Genomic DNA, 16,241 nt, shown 5'->3' on the forward strand with positions numbered 1-16,241 from the left:
AGACTGGCAAGTGGCCTGTCCAGGTAGTCTGTGCTTAAGCCACAGGTGTGGCTGGTCCAGCCCAGGACTTGGTGTTCCCACCTGCTGCCCAGGTCCCCCACCCCTAGCATACCTGGCTGCTCCCCAGAGAGCAGGACAAACAAGTCTCTATTGATTGCTGCTCTAGCTGGAAAAAATGCCCCTTTGTTGAGTGTGTCACCTTCTCCTCTCTGTGTCCTTGTGCATAGAACAGGCATTCAGGCAAGAAGCAGCGAGGCCATGGTCCTTTTCCAGGGAATCAGGAGGGAAGCAAATGGCAGAACACTGCCCCTGCTTCCAGAGACGCCTCCATGTCCTGTTTTCTCTCTCCTGCCTATCACTTCTCAAGCTTGGCTACCTTATTCATTACCCTGGTCATCCTGCATTGCTCATGGACAGTCACAGTTCCTCTTCCTCCTCCCCCTCCTCCTCCCCCTCCCCCTCCTCCTCCTCCTCCATCTCCTCCTCCTCCTCTTGTCCCTCCATATTACCCTGACTAACATAGAATTCCTGAGGTGATCCTCTACGTCAGCTTCCCAAGTATCCAGGACTACAGGCATGTACTACTTGTCACAAATTCCTTTGGCTCTTCTTAGAAGGCACTCAGACACTTAGCTAGTATGACCTTTCTGCTGGCCTGGACCTTCTGTGATTTATCAGCCAGTTATTGTCACTCTGTTTCCCGAGCATGTGCTGGCGCGGTCACTGCTCCAGATCTGGAGCTGCTCGGGCAGATGAGGCACCATCTCTTTCTTCTCACAGTCAATAAACACATACATAGGTAACTATGTACGTATCAGAGAGTGTGATGATGCTCTGAAGAAAATCCCAGGTTTTACAGATAAGTAAACTGAGGCTGGGAGTAGCTAAGCAATTTATCTTTGACTTCATGTATAAGATGTGATACAGATGGGATTTAAGTGAGTCCAGCTCTGTTCTTACCTGCTGTAGACCCCTGAATATGGTCTTTAGCTGTCCCCAGCCTGTCCCTAATCTCCTTTCCCAGCTTCCCTGTTCCTGGGGGTCATCAGGCCAGACACCCTGGCCTGTGTGTGGCAGTGTTTTCTGCTGGTGTGATAAGCCATATGCTGGGTAAGTGACTGCTTGCAACAGGGACACCCAATGGTGGGCACTGCCCTCCCCCAGCTGTCATGCAAGGGCCCCTGTCATGAGAGTTAGAGGGAAGACCCCACTGTGGCACTCCAGGCAGCCATCAGCCCTCCCCTCCCCTCCCCTCCCCTCCCCTCCCCTCCCTTCTCCTCTCTTCTCATCAACTTTCCCTTTCCTTTCCCACTTCCCCCCTCTCTTTTGGTGGTAATAGTTTCTCTCTTTCTCTCTCTCTCTCTCTCTCCTTCTCTCTCTCTCTCTTTTGGTGGTGGTTTTAGATTCAGAGTCTCGTACTTGCTTGGCAATCTCTTTACTGCTGAGCTACTTTTCTAGCCCTGTTTTGCACTGGCTATTTATTTATTTATTTTTGGGTCCGGTCGTGGAGCTTGAACTCTGGGCCTGGGCGCTGTCCCTCAGCTCTTCAGCTCAAGGCTAGCACTCTACCACTTGAGCCACAGCGCCACTTCTGGCCTTTTTCTTTTTTCTTATGTGGTGCTGAGGAATCGAACCCAGGGCCTCAGACATGCAAGGCAAGCGCTCTACCACTGAGCCACTTTCCCAGCCCCTGCACTGGCTATTTTTGAGATAGGGTCTCACTTCTTACCTACCTTGATCCACCTATTTTGTACTTCCAATTGGAGCTAGGATGACAATTGAGCACCCTCTTCTCTTCTTCCCAGACTGGCCTGCAACTGAGAATCACCTAATCTCAGCCTCCCAGGTAGCTAAGATTAACAAGCATGAGCCACTAGTGCCCAGCTTATTACTTCTATTTTATAGATGCAAAAACTGAGTCCCAAACAGGTAAAGCAACTTGCTGGAGGTCATAGGGCTGATAATTGCTGAAACTCAAGCCCCAGCTCCAACCTGAGGCTGGTGGACATTAATGTCCTCCATCTCCACCCCTGCAAACAGTTCTACAACCAAGTGTAGGGAAGATCCATCTCAGGGCAGTGGGTAGGGAAGGGAGGCTTAGGTATTGAGGCTCCTCAGAGAGGAGCCTGGCAACCAGGAAGCTCAGGACACTCCATGTTACACCAAAGGTGTAACATGAGTCCTGCCACCAAGGTTCCCAGATGGTCTAGCCAGCTTCTGGCTCTGCCTCCTCCCAGCTTGCCAGCTTGTGCTTTCATTTTCTCAGCTGTGAAATGGGATGATAGTAAATATTCCCTTATTAAGCCTGCTGTGAGAAAGAAGAGTGATGATGTTAGGGATTTGCTTTGAAGCCACAATCTATTATTACTTATTACCAGAACATCAGGAGAGCCAGGAACTCCATGGGTGTGGGGAGGACAATGCTGAGTTGAGTGGGCTTGCATCAGGTAGAACAAGGCAAGTGAATGCCTTGTTCAGCCAACTTTGTATGACAAGAGAAACCTGCTAACTAGGTCACCTTGCAGCAGAAGAGCTATTCTAGGATCCGCCTGACGGTGCGGAGCAGGGGCTGGGAGCAGACCTGGGCTATTTCAGGGGTGGCATAGAAAGCTCCTTTGGCAGCTTTCTCTTGGATCTTGTCCCTGCCTTTGTGGGGTGAGCCTGAGAGGCCAGGAAGCCCCAGTGAGCATGATGCTGGGCCTTCTGCATGGCTGCCTGGGGGTAGGGACCCTCACAGCACGGCCTTCTACCCTTTGGAACCATCATCTCCTGGGTAGCTGTGGATGAGGACAGCAATGCTAGTCTTGCATTCTCCATTTGGCTGGGAGGCTCAGCTCCCGAATGGATGGCCCTGCAACTGTGCCAGTTCCATTGATCAGGAGGGGCCTTTGGTTTCCTCACTTGTAACTTTCAACTGTGGGAAGACAGAATTGCTCTCTGCCTGCCTATACAGAAGGCTGTGTTGTGGGATAGATGTGAGGGGAGCAGAGAGATGGGGCTGGAGAACTTGTTTGGGAGACTCTGGCTGGGGCTTGATGAGTTCACTAGGGAGAAGAGTTTTTCTGGAAGGAGCCTTTGAGGTCATGTTGAACATGTGGATTGCTTAGCTGTGTGCAGGGTGGGCAGGTGAATCTTTATGCTCCTAGCCTCAGGGGTCCTATCCTCTTCCCCCACCCAGCTGGGAGGCTCAGCTCCTGAAGGGATGCTTGCTTGGCAATGAGTAAGGGAGGCAGAGAACGTAATGCTTTATGGAGCATGGTGCTCAGCATCTAGTAAGTGCTCAGGAAATGCCGGCTGCTGTCCTTTCATGTAATCTTCACAGCAGCCCTGTGAGGGAAATGTTAGGATCTCATTTTAGAGACAAGGAAAAGAAGCTTAGAGAGGATGGATCACTGGTTCCACAGTTATAAAGCAGTTGGGGAGGTGGGGAGGGGAAGGGATGGTAGGGGAAAAACAAAGGAGGAGGTAACAACGCTCCATAGGAAATGTACTTATTACCTTACTCATGTCACTGTAACCCCTCTGTACACTATTTTTACAATAAAAAACGTATTTAAAAAAACGAAGAATAGTTTTGTTCACAAGAGAAACATCTATAGTATTAGACGCTATGCTTGGAAGAAAGGACAGTGACAGAAGGAAATCATGAAAGCAAACAGCTAGACTGCATCCTAATTTCTAAATTGTAGGGGCCACTGGTACCTAGACAGTACAAGAGGATGTCTTTTTATTTAATGGAATCTAGATGCTAGAGCCTAATCTAGTTAAGCAGAATAGATTTCTGTAGTAGAATGACAAGGCTCATTGGAAGAGCACATATTTTGAGAATGAAAAAAAGACTAAAGAGTGTTTAATTGTAGAGATTCGAAAAACATGTTAATCTATGTGTGCCAACACTGTAACCTGATCCAAACTGAACAATAATAAATCATCATGACTGGCCTTTGCATTAAAAGAAAAAAAAAAAGCAGTTTTGCCAAGATTTAAACCTAGCCTGAGTCTAGGTTTGTGGGTTGTTGTTGTTGGTGTGTGTCTGTATAACTGTGCATTCACGTCCATATGAGTATGTGTGTGTACTAGGTCTGGCTTTGAACTGTGATCCTTAGATCTCAGCTTCCTGAGCAGTTTAAGATTACAGGTGTAGCCGGGCGCTGGTGGCTCATGCCTGTAATCCTAGCTACTCAGGAGGCTGAGATCTGAGGATCGCAGTTCAAAGCCAGCCCCGGCACGAGAGACCATGAGACTCCTATCTCCAATAAACAACCAGAAAACCGGAAGTGGCGCTGTAGCTCAAATGGTAGAGCACTCGCCTTGAGCTGAAGAGCTGAGGGACAGCGCCCAGGCCCAGAGTTCAAGCCCCACGGCCGACCAAAAAAAAAAAAAAAAAAAAGATTACAGGTGTAAGCCACTGTTGCTGGATTTGTGCTTGTTAACTACCACTTACTATGGAAGGCATTTGATAATTGTATGTGCATGCATGTGTGTATTTACTTGCAGGTGTATTTGTGCATGCACACGTGCATATGTAATTAAGCATCTGAAGTTATGCAGACACATGACGAATGCTACTGTAATTCTTATTCTTATCACAAACATTGCTCAGAATAGAATTGGAAATTATAGAAAATATTCAGAATAGGGCTGGGAAGGTGGCTCAGTGGTAGAGCGCTTGCCTTGCATGCTGAGGCCCTGGGTTCGATTCCTCAGCACCACATAAGAAAAAGAAAAAAGCTGGAAGTGACGCTGTGGCTCAAGTGGTAGAGTGCTAGCCTTGAGCTGAAGAGCTGAGGGACAGCATCCAGGCCCAGAGTTCAGGCCCCACGACCGGACCAAAAAAAAAAAGAAAAGAAAATATTCAGAATGGCTGGTGAAGGTAAAAGCTGTCTACCAAATAAGCAAAAGCAATAATCCCATTCTCACATAAATTATCAAAAAGAGGAGGCTGAAAACCAGAATCACAAGTAACTTCCTGCAGCATTCTCTGGCATTATGAAACATCGAGAAATACATATTTTAAGCAATAAGGGACTCATTATGTAAATTCTGGTTGATCTCTTCAGTGGAAAGTTACACACCCATTTGCAAAGATGATAATATGACTTTACATGGAAAATGTTTATTATATAATTACTATTACAGGAAAAATGTTGGATATAAAAGTTCTATTTCAGTTCTAATTATACTGCTATTAACAATATCATCTGCATGTCAAGGAGAGCTGAGAGGGAGTAGGCAAACAGTTGATGTGTTAAATGCTTGAATTGAGGGTTTCTCTTTTTGTAATTGATTTAATAAGTCAACCATAATTTATTGAGCACTTGCTAAGTGTCAATCATGAAGTTAGGCATGCAGGAAGATCTAAAAAAAAAAAAGAAGACGTTGGGTCTGGATGGCTCATACCTATAATCCTAGCTACTCTAGAGGCTGTGATCTGAGGATCACAGTTTAAAGCCAGCCTAGGCAGCAAAATCTGGGAGACTCTTAACTTCCAACTAACCCAGTAAAAAGCCAGAAGATCAAGTGGTTGATTGCCAGACTTAAGTGAAAAACCTAAGGGACAGTACTCAGGCCCTGAGTTCAAGCCCCAAACTGGTCCAAAGAAAGTAAGAAGAAAGAATGGAAGGAAAGAAGGAAGGAAGGAAAGAAGGAAGAAAGGAAAAGAAAAGAGAAGAGAAGAGAAGAAAAGAGGTTTTTTTGTCTCTTGCAAATAATTCAAAGCTGATGAAAGCTTCAGGGCACCAGGGACCCAGGCTCTTTATCTGGTATCTCTGGCAGTATTAGGGGCACGCCACCATGTCCAAATCCTAGCAGGTGGAGGGCCCCCTCCCCAGGAAAGGACCCACCAAAGTTGTTCACCCATCTCTATTCTTGTCCCTGGTCAGAGTGTGGCTACCCCCGCTGCTGCTAGACTGGAGTATGTCATTATTTTGCCAAAAACAGATCCCAATTGATGTAGGAGAAGAGAAGACAACAGTGTACCCATCTGCTGTGGCATGACATCAAGTTGGGGCTACACCCTTGAAGAGTCAGGAAGAGAGATCCAAGAACCTTCATGGCTGTATGAGAGGGGCTGTGATAGAGCTGTGGGTTTCTGGGACAGGGAGGTGTGGGCTGCTCTATCTCCCAGGATGATGTGGTCTTCACTAGGTGCCACTGAAAGCCACCAGGAGTGAGCACCACCCACCCTGCTTCTGTCATGTGGCACTATGCACCCTCCAAGGCCTGCCTGATCTCGGGTGGGTAAGGGGACCTCCTAACCCAGGCTGTGACCCACTGGTGCTTCTTGGAGCTTCATGGAGGGGAGTGAGGAAGCCTTTGGGGACAGGGGGCCTGTGGGAGCAAGTTTCTGCTGCAATAATTTATACAACTTCACAACCTTGGGTCAGTTTCTTCCCAAGAAATCCATTACCAGCGCTTCCCCCACCGCACCTTCCCTCCCCACACTCTGCCCCGCCCCCACCAAGGCATATGGTAATTACTTAATACCAAAGTAAGCTGAACGAATTCAGGGGTTCAGATCAGTTAACAAGCTATATTGCTGAGATCCAAGTCCAAGCTATTTCCTGCAGATGCAATGCAAAGCCAGAAGGGCTTTAAGGAGGGCAGAAGGGAGGGGCTTCCAGGCAGGCCGTCAGCAGTGTATAAATCTGGAAGCCTTTTATTTCTGTTGGTGGTTTATTGATTATACAACAGCATGACCACCAAGAGGAGAAAATACTTAACAAGGCATGAGAAGGACAGAGCTGGTGGCTAAGGATGACCCAGCAGGAAGGTGGAAGTCTTCTGTCCTTCCAAGGCAGAGCAGGGAGCTGAGCTGTGTGGTCCTAGGCAGGCCAGCAAACACCTCTGGTCCTATGTCTTCAATTCTGAATATTAAGAACATTTGAGTGAATTAAAGACCACAGCAATGTCTATAGAAACTTGAAGAGCCCTCACTCTCTCCAGGCCTGTTACAGTCTGTGTACTTTGGTCATTCTTCTCTACCCTTGACCTCCCTGAAGTCAAGCCATCAGCAGTTCCCAGAAGCTGGGTTCCACTTGAGCCACAGTTCTACTTCTGGCTTTTTATTGTCTAATTGAAGATAAAAGTCTCACAGATTTGCCCAGACTGGCTTTGAACTTTAGTCCTCAGACCTCAGCCGCCAGAGTAGGTGTGAGCCGCTGGCTCCAGGCTCTCACCACCTCTCCCACCAGCCTGACCAACCACTGCATAGAGCCCCTGGATGGCTACTTCACCACCTCCCTGGCCTTTCTGCTGTTGTTTCTGTTCCCTTCCAATCTGTTCCCTACAAAACAGCCAACATGATCTTTTTAGAAATCAGATCAAGTGACAGAATCCAGTCTGAAAAGGATGCCTACTTTATGATTCCAACTACAAGATGGTTTGGGAAAGGCAAAGATGACAGAGACAGGAAAAAGATCACAGTTTGTGGGGACTGGAAGAGGGATGAATGGGGGCAGCTCAGGGCATCTGAAGGGCAGTGAAACTCACCCATGTGATGCTGTAACAGAGACCCACGCCTTACACTCATTAGATTCCATGCACAGTATGGATATAGATACCATGGACTTTGGTTTGTAGTAACTGATCCACCACAGTAATGCAAGATGGTAATATTAGGTAGGTGGTGTGTGTGTGTGTGTGTGTGTGTGTGTGACAGGAATTCTCTTTACTTTTAACTACATTTTCCTATAAATCTGAAACTACTCTAAAAATAAAGTCTATTAATTTTTAAAAATCAGATCATGTCATTTTCTTCTTTTAAACGCTTTCAGGCTTCCCATTGCAACATTTTAAAAAATCTACCTTTTTCCCCTGTCTCATGAAGTCTCCATAAGGTGGTCCCAGCCTTGCTGCCTCCCTTGGCCATCTGACAGGCCACTCTGGGCTTCCTTCTGTTCCTCAAACATGCCCACTTGGCTCTCATCCCAGGGCCTTTGTTCCCTTGATTTTCAAATAGCTGCCTCTCACTTACCATTTAAATCTTAGTAAACTATCCCCCCTTTATAAACCAGTCCCGACCCCTCACTAAAAGCAACCACCCAGTCCCCTGTTGCCATATAATTCTATAACGGTGCCCACATCACAGGCTGATAGTTTTCTTGCTTGTACATTTGGTTCCTTGTTGGGTGCCTGGATCCCATTTAGAACATAGCTGTCATGGCAACAAGAGTCTTCTCACCTTCTTCATTGCTTAGTTCCGCCTCCTAGAACAGTGTCTGACATCTCAAAGTTGCCCAATAGGTACTTGTTGAATGAAGAAACAAAGAGTAAATGAATGACTCAATTGATTGAACTCATTCAGGGCCAGGTTGATGCTAGAACCAGGATAAGGCATGGTTCCTAACTCCTGGGATTGTACTGAGTCATACGTAGAAGTTTATAATGGACTTGGAACAGCATTGGGAGTGAGGCCTGGTGTAAAACATGTTTGTAATCTAGAGGATCACATGATCAGGGCCAGATGGTTTTGAGACAGTCTCAAATAGCTGGGTGCCTTTAAAGGTGCTTGCACCTTTAATCCTAACTACTCAAGAGGCTGGGGTCTGAGGTAAAACTCTATTTCCAATAAACCAGGAAAAAAATTTTAAAAGGCTAGAGGTATGGCTCAAGTAGTAGAGCAAAAGCTCTGAGTGGAAAAGAGAGTGAGAGGTGTTAGGAAAATGGAGGAGAACGGAAAAGGAATAGACTGGTCTTGATCTTCAACAGGCTAGGACTGTTTATTGCCAGCAAGGGGCACAGACTTTCCTGGGAATATGGAGGTTGTGCGAGGGGCTGGATTTGGGGTCAGGCTTATATGGGTCTTAAGGAAGCAGAGGATAAAAAAATAGGCTATGGTCTCTTGGGGGCCAAAAGGGGTGCCTTTGGCTAGGCCCAGAATGGAATGCTCTACCTGAGGCGAGGGGCTTTCAGCTAAGCCAGGGTAGGAATGACCTGCCTGTGGACAAGCACGTGAGCATGCACCTGGAGCTTTGCTTGACCTGGGGGAATAAAGTGGGAGTCACTCTTTCAAGAGGCCCTGAATCCAAGCCCCCTTGAGCCAGCACCAAAAAATTAAAAAATAAATTATGGAATGAATAAGGGCCATGGAGTCAGATTGCCTGAGTTCTAGTTCTGCTCTGGTTCCTAACAGTTGTGTATGCAAAACGCCCAGAAAGGTTGCTACAGTATATTGTATGGCAGTAAATGCAATCCCCATGACTATCCTGCAGGCCATATACAGACCTGCAGAATGGCAGGAATGTAGGAAACCACTTTACTTCTTCACTCTTGTCTGGGGCTCTCATTGCAAGGCTCTGGAAGCAAGGACAAGAAGATGCATGGGAGTGTGGGAAACTGCATGGAGAGACGGACAATGATTGTGCTAGAAGGCCTGATACCCATGGTGCTATGTCACCCTCACAGCCTGGGGCTCAGTACTCATAGGCCTCTTGTTATGGATGAGAGAACTGAAATGATTTGCACGGAGTGACACGGCCGGGTGGTAACAGAAGGAAGAATCATGCTGGACTTGCACTGAAGCCAGATTGTGCCACCCTGCCCCCAGCCCTGCTCTGGTTGGGTAGGAACTGGATATTGGTGTCAAAGGACCTGATTCCAGTCTCACCTGGGGTGAGAACTTTGGAGAAGTGGAATCACTGCCATACCCACCCTCCAGGGTGCACCTCAAACAACAAGATCCCACTTCAGCTCAATACTTGGAGACTAAAGGCAAGGCCCAGCTGCTGTGAGAGAGGAGAGGAGATGAAGCTGGTCTGTCAGATACAGGCCAGGAAGTTCCCCAAATTCCTTAGGGAAGGAGCCTAGCTGGGATTCTGCATCCTGGCATGGGGCTGGCGTGCCTAGGAATTGAGAGGAGGGATTAGGAGCTAGAGGAATGGTACCAATCATCTTGGCATATGAGGTATCAAGGCCCAGAGATGGGGAGTGATCTGCTCAGACAACCCAACACGGTGGTGGCAGAGCTGGCTGGAACTATGACTGTCACTGAGTCATGCACAGATGTACATATCACGCAACCACAGTGTGGAGCATGGGTGCCGGGCATCAGCATTAGTCTCCTTTCTCTCCTCCTCAGATCTATCCCACATGGAAGGCCTCCCAGGCCTGTGCCACCACCTGCTCTCAGTCTTCTAAGGCACTTTCAGGATTCCTCCACTGGGCATCTGGGACTTCTGTCCCCTTGCTCATGCAATTTCACCCGCCTTCTATCCCTATCTAATGAGTGTGTTGTCAAGTTTATAAACCATTTCAGAAATGTTGCCCATAAATCTCTGTCTTGCAACCCCATACTTTAACATGCTAAGGGTTCTGAGAAAGTCTGCAGGAAAGAAATTGGCTAAGCTTGTTCAATTCAGAATTTCTTCATAGCTACTCATAGCCCAGGCCACTTCGGTATTTCCTACCCGGCTCTGCCCTCTTCTTCCTAGCCTGTGAGTCCTATCCTCTTTGGAGCTTAGACTGGCTGGCCTCAGACTTGCCACACCCTCAGCTCCCTACCTAGCACTGGCATTGTAGGCACACTGCACTGCCAGCTTTTACTCTGTCCCCCCAAAACTCTGGCCTCTCTTGCCCTATGCTCCCTATTCCTGAGTGACATGAAGAACTACCCCCTTTAGGAATCTTTTCTAGGTCACTCAGCCAGGAAAGTGTCTCTTCCTAGCCGGCGCTAGAAGCTTGCTAGGGGGAAGCCCCATGGTTTTGGTCTCTGCAGTGTTTGGTCCTCAGAGTTGAGCTTGGGAGTGCTTCTTATACACCCAGCCCAGGCTTCCTGAACTCCAGTGTGAGGCCTGTGTGGAGGGCTGGGAATCTAGAGTGAATCGAGACAGACATGGAAGGCAATGAGCTCCATGGCTGGAACAGCTCAGCTTCAAATCCAGGTGGCACCACGGACTAGCTGTGCACCACTGGGCTGTTTAGTTGCAGTATCTGTCGTCCAGCATTCCTGTGAGGAGCCAGGTGATAGATACCAAGTGCTCAGAGCAGGACCCAGAGCGCCCGCAGGAAGGACCACAGATAGGTCATAATAGATGACTTGCCTCATAGAGTTTGCAGGCTGGTGGGAGCAATGCACACAGAATCACCAATTATACAAATAATGCTATCTCTGGTTTTGATAAGTGTCAAGAAGGAAAGGTATAGGGCTGATGTCATAGGTGAATGCCTGTAATCCCCACATTCAAGAGGCAAAGACAGCACAGGATTTCAAGTTCAAGAACAGCCTTGGATACAGAGTGAGACTCTGCCTTAACACATACATGCACACCACACACACACACACACACACACACACACACACACACACACACACACACACACACACACACACTGGAACAAAGCAGATAGCTTTTTTGGGGGGGGGTGGTGGAGAGTGGTCAAGGAAGGCTTTCCAGAGGAATTATTTTTTTCCATTTTGGGGGAACTCAGGGCCTCCTGTTTGCTGTTTTGAGGTAAAGTCTCACTTTTTGCCTGGACTCTGATCCTCTTATTTGTGCTTTCCCAAGTCACTGAGGATGACAGGGACATGCTACTGTACTCAGCATGTGCTGAAATTCAGTCTCACAAATTTATGCCCAGGCTACCTTCCACAGTACCCTAATCACAATCTCCCAAGGTAGGAGGTAAGTTTGTGGACAGGGGTTTAGGCAGGTAGCCACAGAAAGCATGATGTGACTCGGGGCTTCGCCCCAGGAGCTTTGGAGACCTGTGAAGGTTTCCATCCGGGCAGTGATGTCATGCATGTGCATCCTAATGGCAGACTGTCCCAGAGACTGGGACATGACACCAGCAGGTTGGTCTAGGTGAGAGAAGGCAGTGGCTTAGCCTAGGTGCTGCTAAAGGAGAGAAATGTCAGGAGATTGGGGAAATGACAAGCAGGAGTACCGCTGGCAGGATGCTGCTGGGTACAGGGAAGGGAGAGGGGCTGGGAAGCATCACCATTCAGTCCCAGCAAGTCTAGATGCATGGGAAGGTGCACCTGCTCCCATGTAGGGTAAGTCTGAGTCTCAGATTGAGGTTGGGATTCATGGTCTAAGGGGAATAAAAATAAGACACAAATCAACTCATACTATATTAAGAGTGCAACAGCAGATGAGGTTGAGCAGAGACTTTGAGTTAGAGATCTTATGTGTTGTATCAAAAAAGGCTGAGGGTTGGGGAGGATTTTTTAAAAGCTTGGTTGGTTCTTTCTTAATGGAAAAGAGGTTATAAATGGAGACCAGATATAGTACAAAGGAAATGTGGGTGGGAATGTGGCAGGGTGGAGGGGAGGCCACAGCAGATTGGGAGCTGTTGCTGGCGGTCACCCATTTTGGCAGTGGTGAGACCTGTGGACAGGAGACACAGATGCCTCTCAGGAGATTCACTCATTCACTCATTCTTCAATACATTTTGTTCATTCATTCATTCATCAGTGTTCTGGGGCTTGAAGACATGGTAGAGATCTAAAAACTCCTTAGAACTGGCCAGTTATCTCAGTTGGTTAGAGCATGGTGCTAAAAAAAATTCCTGTTTTTACTGAAAGGTGCAGACAAAAAAAGGTGGTATATAATTTGATACTAGATCAACAGCCACAAAAAAAGTCAAGATTGTCCTTGGGCATGGTGGTTCCTATCTATAATCTAGCTTCCTTCCTTCTTTGCTTTCCTTCTTCCTTTGCTTTCCTTCCTTGCTTTCTCTCTTTCATTGCTTGCCTTCCTTCTTTTCTTCGGTGCTTTCTTTCTTTGCTTGCCTTTCTTTGCTTGTTTGCTTTCTTTGACTGCTTGTCTGCCTGCTTGCTTTCTTTCTCCCTCCCTCCCTCCCTTTCCTACTTCCTTCCTTCCTTTCTTTCCTTCTCTCTCTCCCTCCCCTTCTCCCTCCCTCTCTCCCTCCTTCCCCTCTTTCCTCCTTCCTTCCTTCTTTCCTGTCCCTCTCTCTCTTTCCTTGCTTTCTTTCTTTCTGTCAGCCACTTTCTTATGGGGGTACAGATCAAGAGGATTGAAGTTCCAAGCCATCCCAGGAAAATAGTTAGCCAGACCCTATCTCAATCAATAAGCCAGGCATGATGGTATACAGCTCTTATCCTAGTTATATGGGAAGTATAGATAGGGGAATCATTGTTCAGACTAGTTCTGAAAAAAAAAGTCAGAACCTATCTAAAAAATAAATAAAAGCAAGAAAAAATAGCTGAGGGTATGACCCAAATGGTGGAGCATCCTTTAGTAAGCTCTAGACCCTGAACTCAAAAGAAGAAGGAGAAGGAAGAGGATCATAGTAATAATAAAGATTAGAAAGTGTTAGGAGATCGCTGTGCTTCCAGTGGTCATAGTCTCTCTGAATGAGAGACATCTTTTAATTAAACAATGGAGAAATTGCGGATTTCTAACTGGGAAAGATGCCATCGGGTTACCTTCACAGTTGTGTCATCTCTAAATGAATGTGGTGAACGACTGGCATGAAGTATTTAAAACTTAATAGAATATGAAATAAAAGCTCCAGAAATAAATGATGGAAGCAGTAGCGGTCAAACGTAAATGGTCCTGACTGTTGACAAGCAATAGCTCGGTAAGAAGGGGCTCACTGAAAAGCAGGCATGGAGAGGCTCCCAAGGCCTTGGTAATACCAACAGAAGCACTATGGCAGGAGGCACATTGGGAAAAATAGTTCAAGACGTTTTGCTGATGAGGCAGAAATGACTGAGCTGACTAAGGAAGCATAAAACACATAATGCACTACTTCAAAAGGACAGGGCTGACAAACTGGATAATGAGGAGTCATTAAAAGGGATTTAGGGTTAGTCAGTGCACAAGAAAACTTAAAATGGCCTGAAGAAACTTGACAGAGGTTTTCACAACCTAAACATTTACCCATGCCCAACAGCATCTTGAGAATTTAGAAGAAACTTCTAGATTACCAGGGTGAAAAATGTTCTTTCTTTTTATTTCATTTTTTAATAAACTACGTTTCTCTCCAGGAACGCAAAATTACAAAGCTATTGTCATTTATGAAGAAAGAACCAAAGAAAATAGAGCCAAAAATGGAGGAAATGACAGAGATCTCTCAGATAGGCAAGTAAGAAGAATGTAAGGTGTTTTTCCAGATTTGATCATTTTTGAACTATTTGTCAGCTTACTCTGTCTTTATAAATATGCCTTAACATTATATAATCTGCATTTATTATCCATTGTACAACACTGCTGTGTAACGTGTTGCCCTCAAATTCGGGGCTTATAACCTCAGGTCTGCATATCTGCAGCATGAAGCTAGGAGCCATATAATTTGGGCTGGGTCCCCTGGATGGCTCTGATCCATGAGTCCGTTTTTCTGCTAGGACCAGTGTGCTCACCATCATGGTGATGAATGGTACCAGCAGACAAGACTCAGACTCAAGCTGTCATTTTGCCCAATTCCATTGGCCAAACAAGTCACATGACCAAGCCTAGAGCCTATGGCAGAACTGCCACATCACAGGGTAAAGATGTAGACACAGGAGGGGGTGAGGATTTAAGCCCAATAATGCTGTCTCCTATGGTATTGATTTATAACTTTGTACTGGGGTTTGAACTCAGATCTTGTGTTTACTAACAAAGTGTTTTGCCACTAAGCCATGCACCTAGTTCTTATTTGCACTGATAATCCTCCTGTTTCCACAATACAGGTGTGAGCAACCTATCTCACCTATACACTTTTTCTTAAAGAGAACCTCCACCTCTCCCCTCAACTTGCATAAGCCATAAGTTTCCACAAAATTTGGATCTGTGCCTGGTAACCAGATCCTTGTCATGGAACCCATAGTAGCTGCAGACCACTCTGTAACCATGAACTTCCTGAAAATAAGGGCTTTGTTCATATTTGGAAATACTTAATGTGACAAAATTCTATTGAAGTCCAAGCCCTCTTACGTAATTTCAGCAATTCCATTCCCTTGTGACAGAAAAGAAAACTGTTGTTAGGTTACTTAAGTAAGATTTCAGTTGTAATGGTTGCACAAATACAATGATGGTAATTTGTGAGGGCAATCATTCCAAAATTTTGACAAGGAACTTTTTCTTTTCTTCCTTCCTTCCTGCCTTCTTTCCTGTGTGTACAGGAGCTTGAACTCAGGGCCTAGGTGCTGTCTCTTAGCTTTTTTGCTCAAGGCTACTGCTCTATTACTTGAATCACAGCTCTATTTCTGGCTTTTTGGTGGCTAAGATAAAAGTCTTACTGACTTTTCTGCCTGGGTTGACTTTGAACCATGATCCTCAGATGTCAGTCTTCTGAGTAGCTAGGATTGCAGGCATGATCCACTAAGTGCCTGGCTCTATGCATCTATTTCAAACACAAAATCAGATGTAAAAGTTAGTGCTTTTCAAAGCAAATTCAGGTCTCTGATTTTTTTTTTTTTTTGGCAGGGAGGGCTGGGCCTGGGCACTTTCCCTGAATTTTTCTGTTCAAGGCTAGCGCTCCACCATTTAAGCCACGACTACTTTCAGCTTTTTGTGGTTAGTTGGAGATAAAAGTCTCACAGACTTTCCTGTCCAGGCTTGCTTTGAACTTCAGTCCTCAGTTCTCAGCCTTCTGAGTAGCTAGGATTACAGGTGTGAGCCACCAACACCCAAGGTCTAAGTGACTATTTTAACAAGAGTTTGTTTGGAAGTACTTACAAATTTAGCTAATTCTTTTTCAGGGGGATTTGGGGCCAGCAAAATTAGACAGTATTTATTGCTGGTTTGTGACACTCTTTCCACTGGTTCATGAATTTTACACGTTTAATTACTTACAATAATGTACCATGTCACCTAAAGCCAAAGCTAGTACTTTTTCCAAATCTACAAGTAACTGTAAGTTCCCTTACCTCATGCCCTGGTTCCCTCCAATATCCTATTTTGACTTTATTTTGGGGGAGAGGTGGAGCTTGAGGTAGGGTCCTCTTCCTCTCTGGAACTCCTGCACATTCTTTTTGCTTATTTTCCTCTTTTCTGTTCCTTTGTTCCTCCCTTTCTCTTCTTTCATTGTTAGAGACAGAATCTCATTATGCAGCCCCGGGTGGCATCAAACTCACAAACCTTCACATTCATTTGGCCTCCCAATTACAGGTATGAACCACTATACTTAGCTTGAGGATTTTCATGGGTCTTGGGCATTTTTACACACATATACCCATACATATACATTATAAATATATTACATATACATACCTATATGTATGTTTTATTACAATGCACTAAAGAAATACATAGTAAACATAGTGAACAAATAAAAACAACTTTATTACAATGCAC

This window comes from Dipodomys spectabilis, unplaced genomic scaffold (assembly GCF_019054845.1).
Source record: "Dipodomys spectabilis isolate Male_0828 unplaced genomic scaffold, ASM1905484v1 ptg000002l, whole genome shotgun sequence".
Taxonomy (NCBI): domain Eukaryota; kingdom Metazoa; phylum Chordata; class Mammalia; order Rodentia; family Heteromyidae; genus Dipodomys; species Dipodomys spectabilis.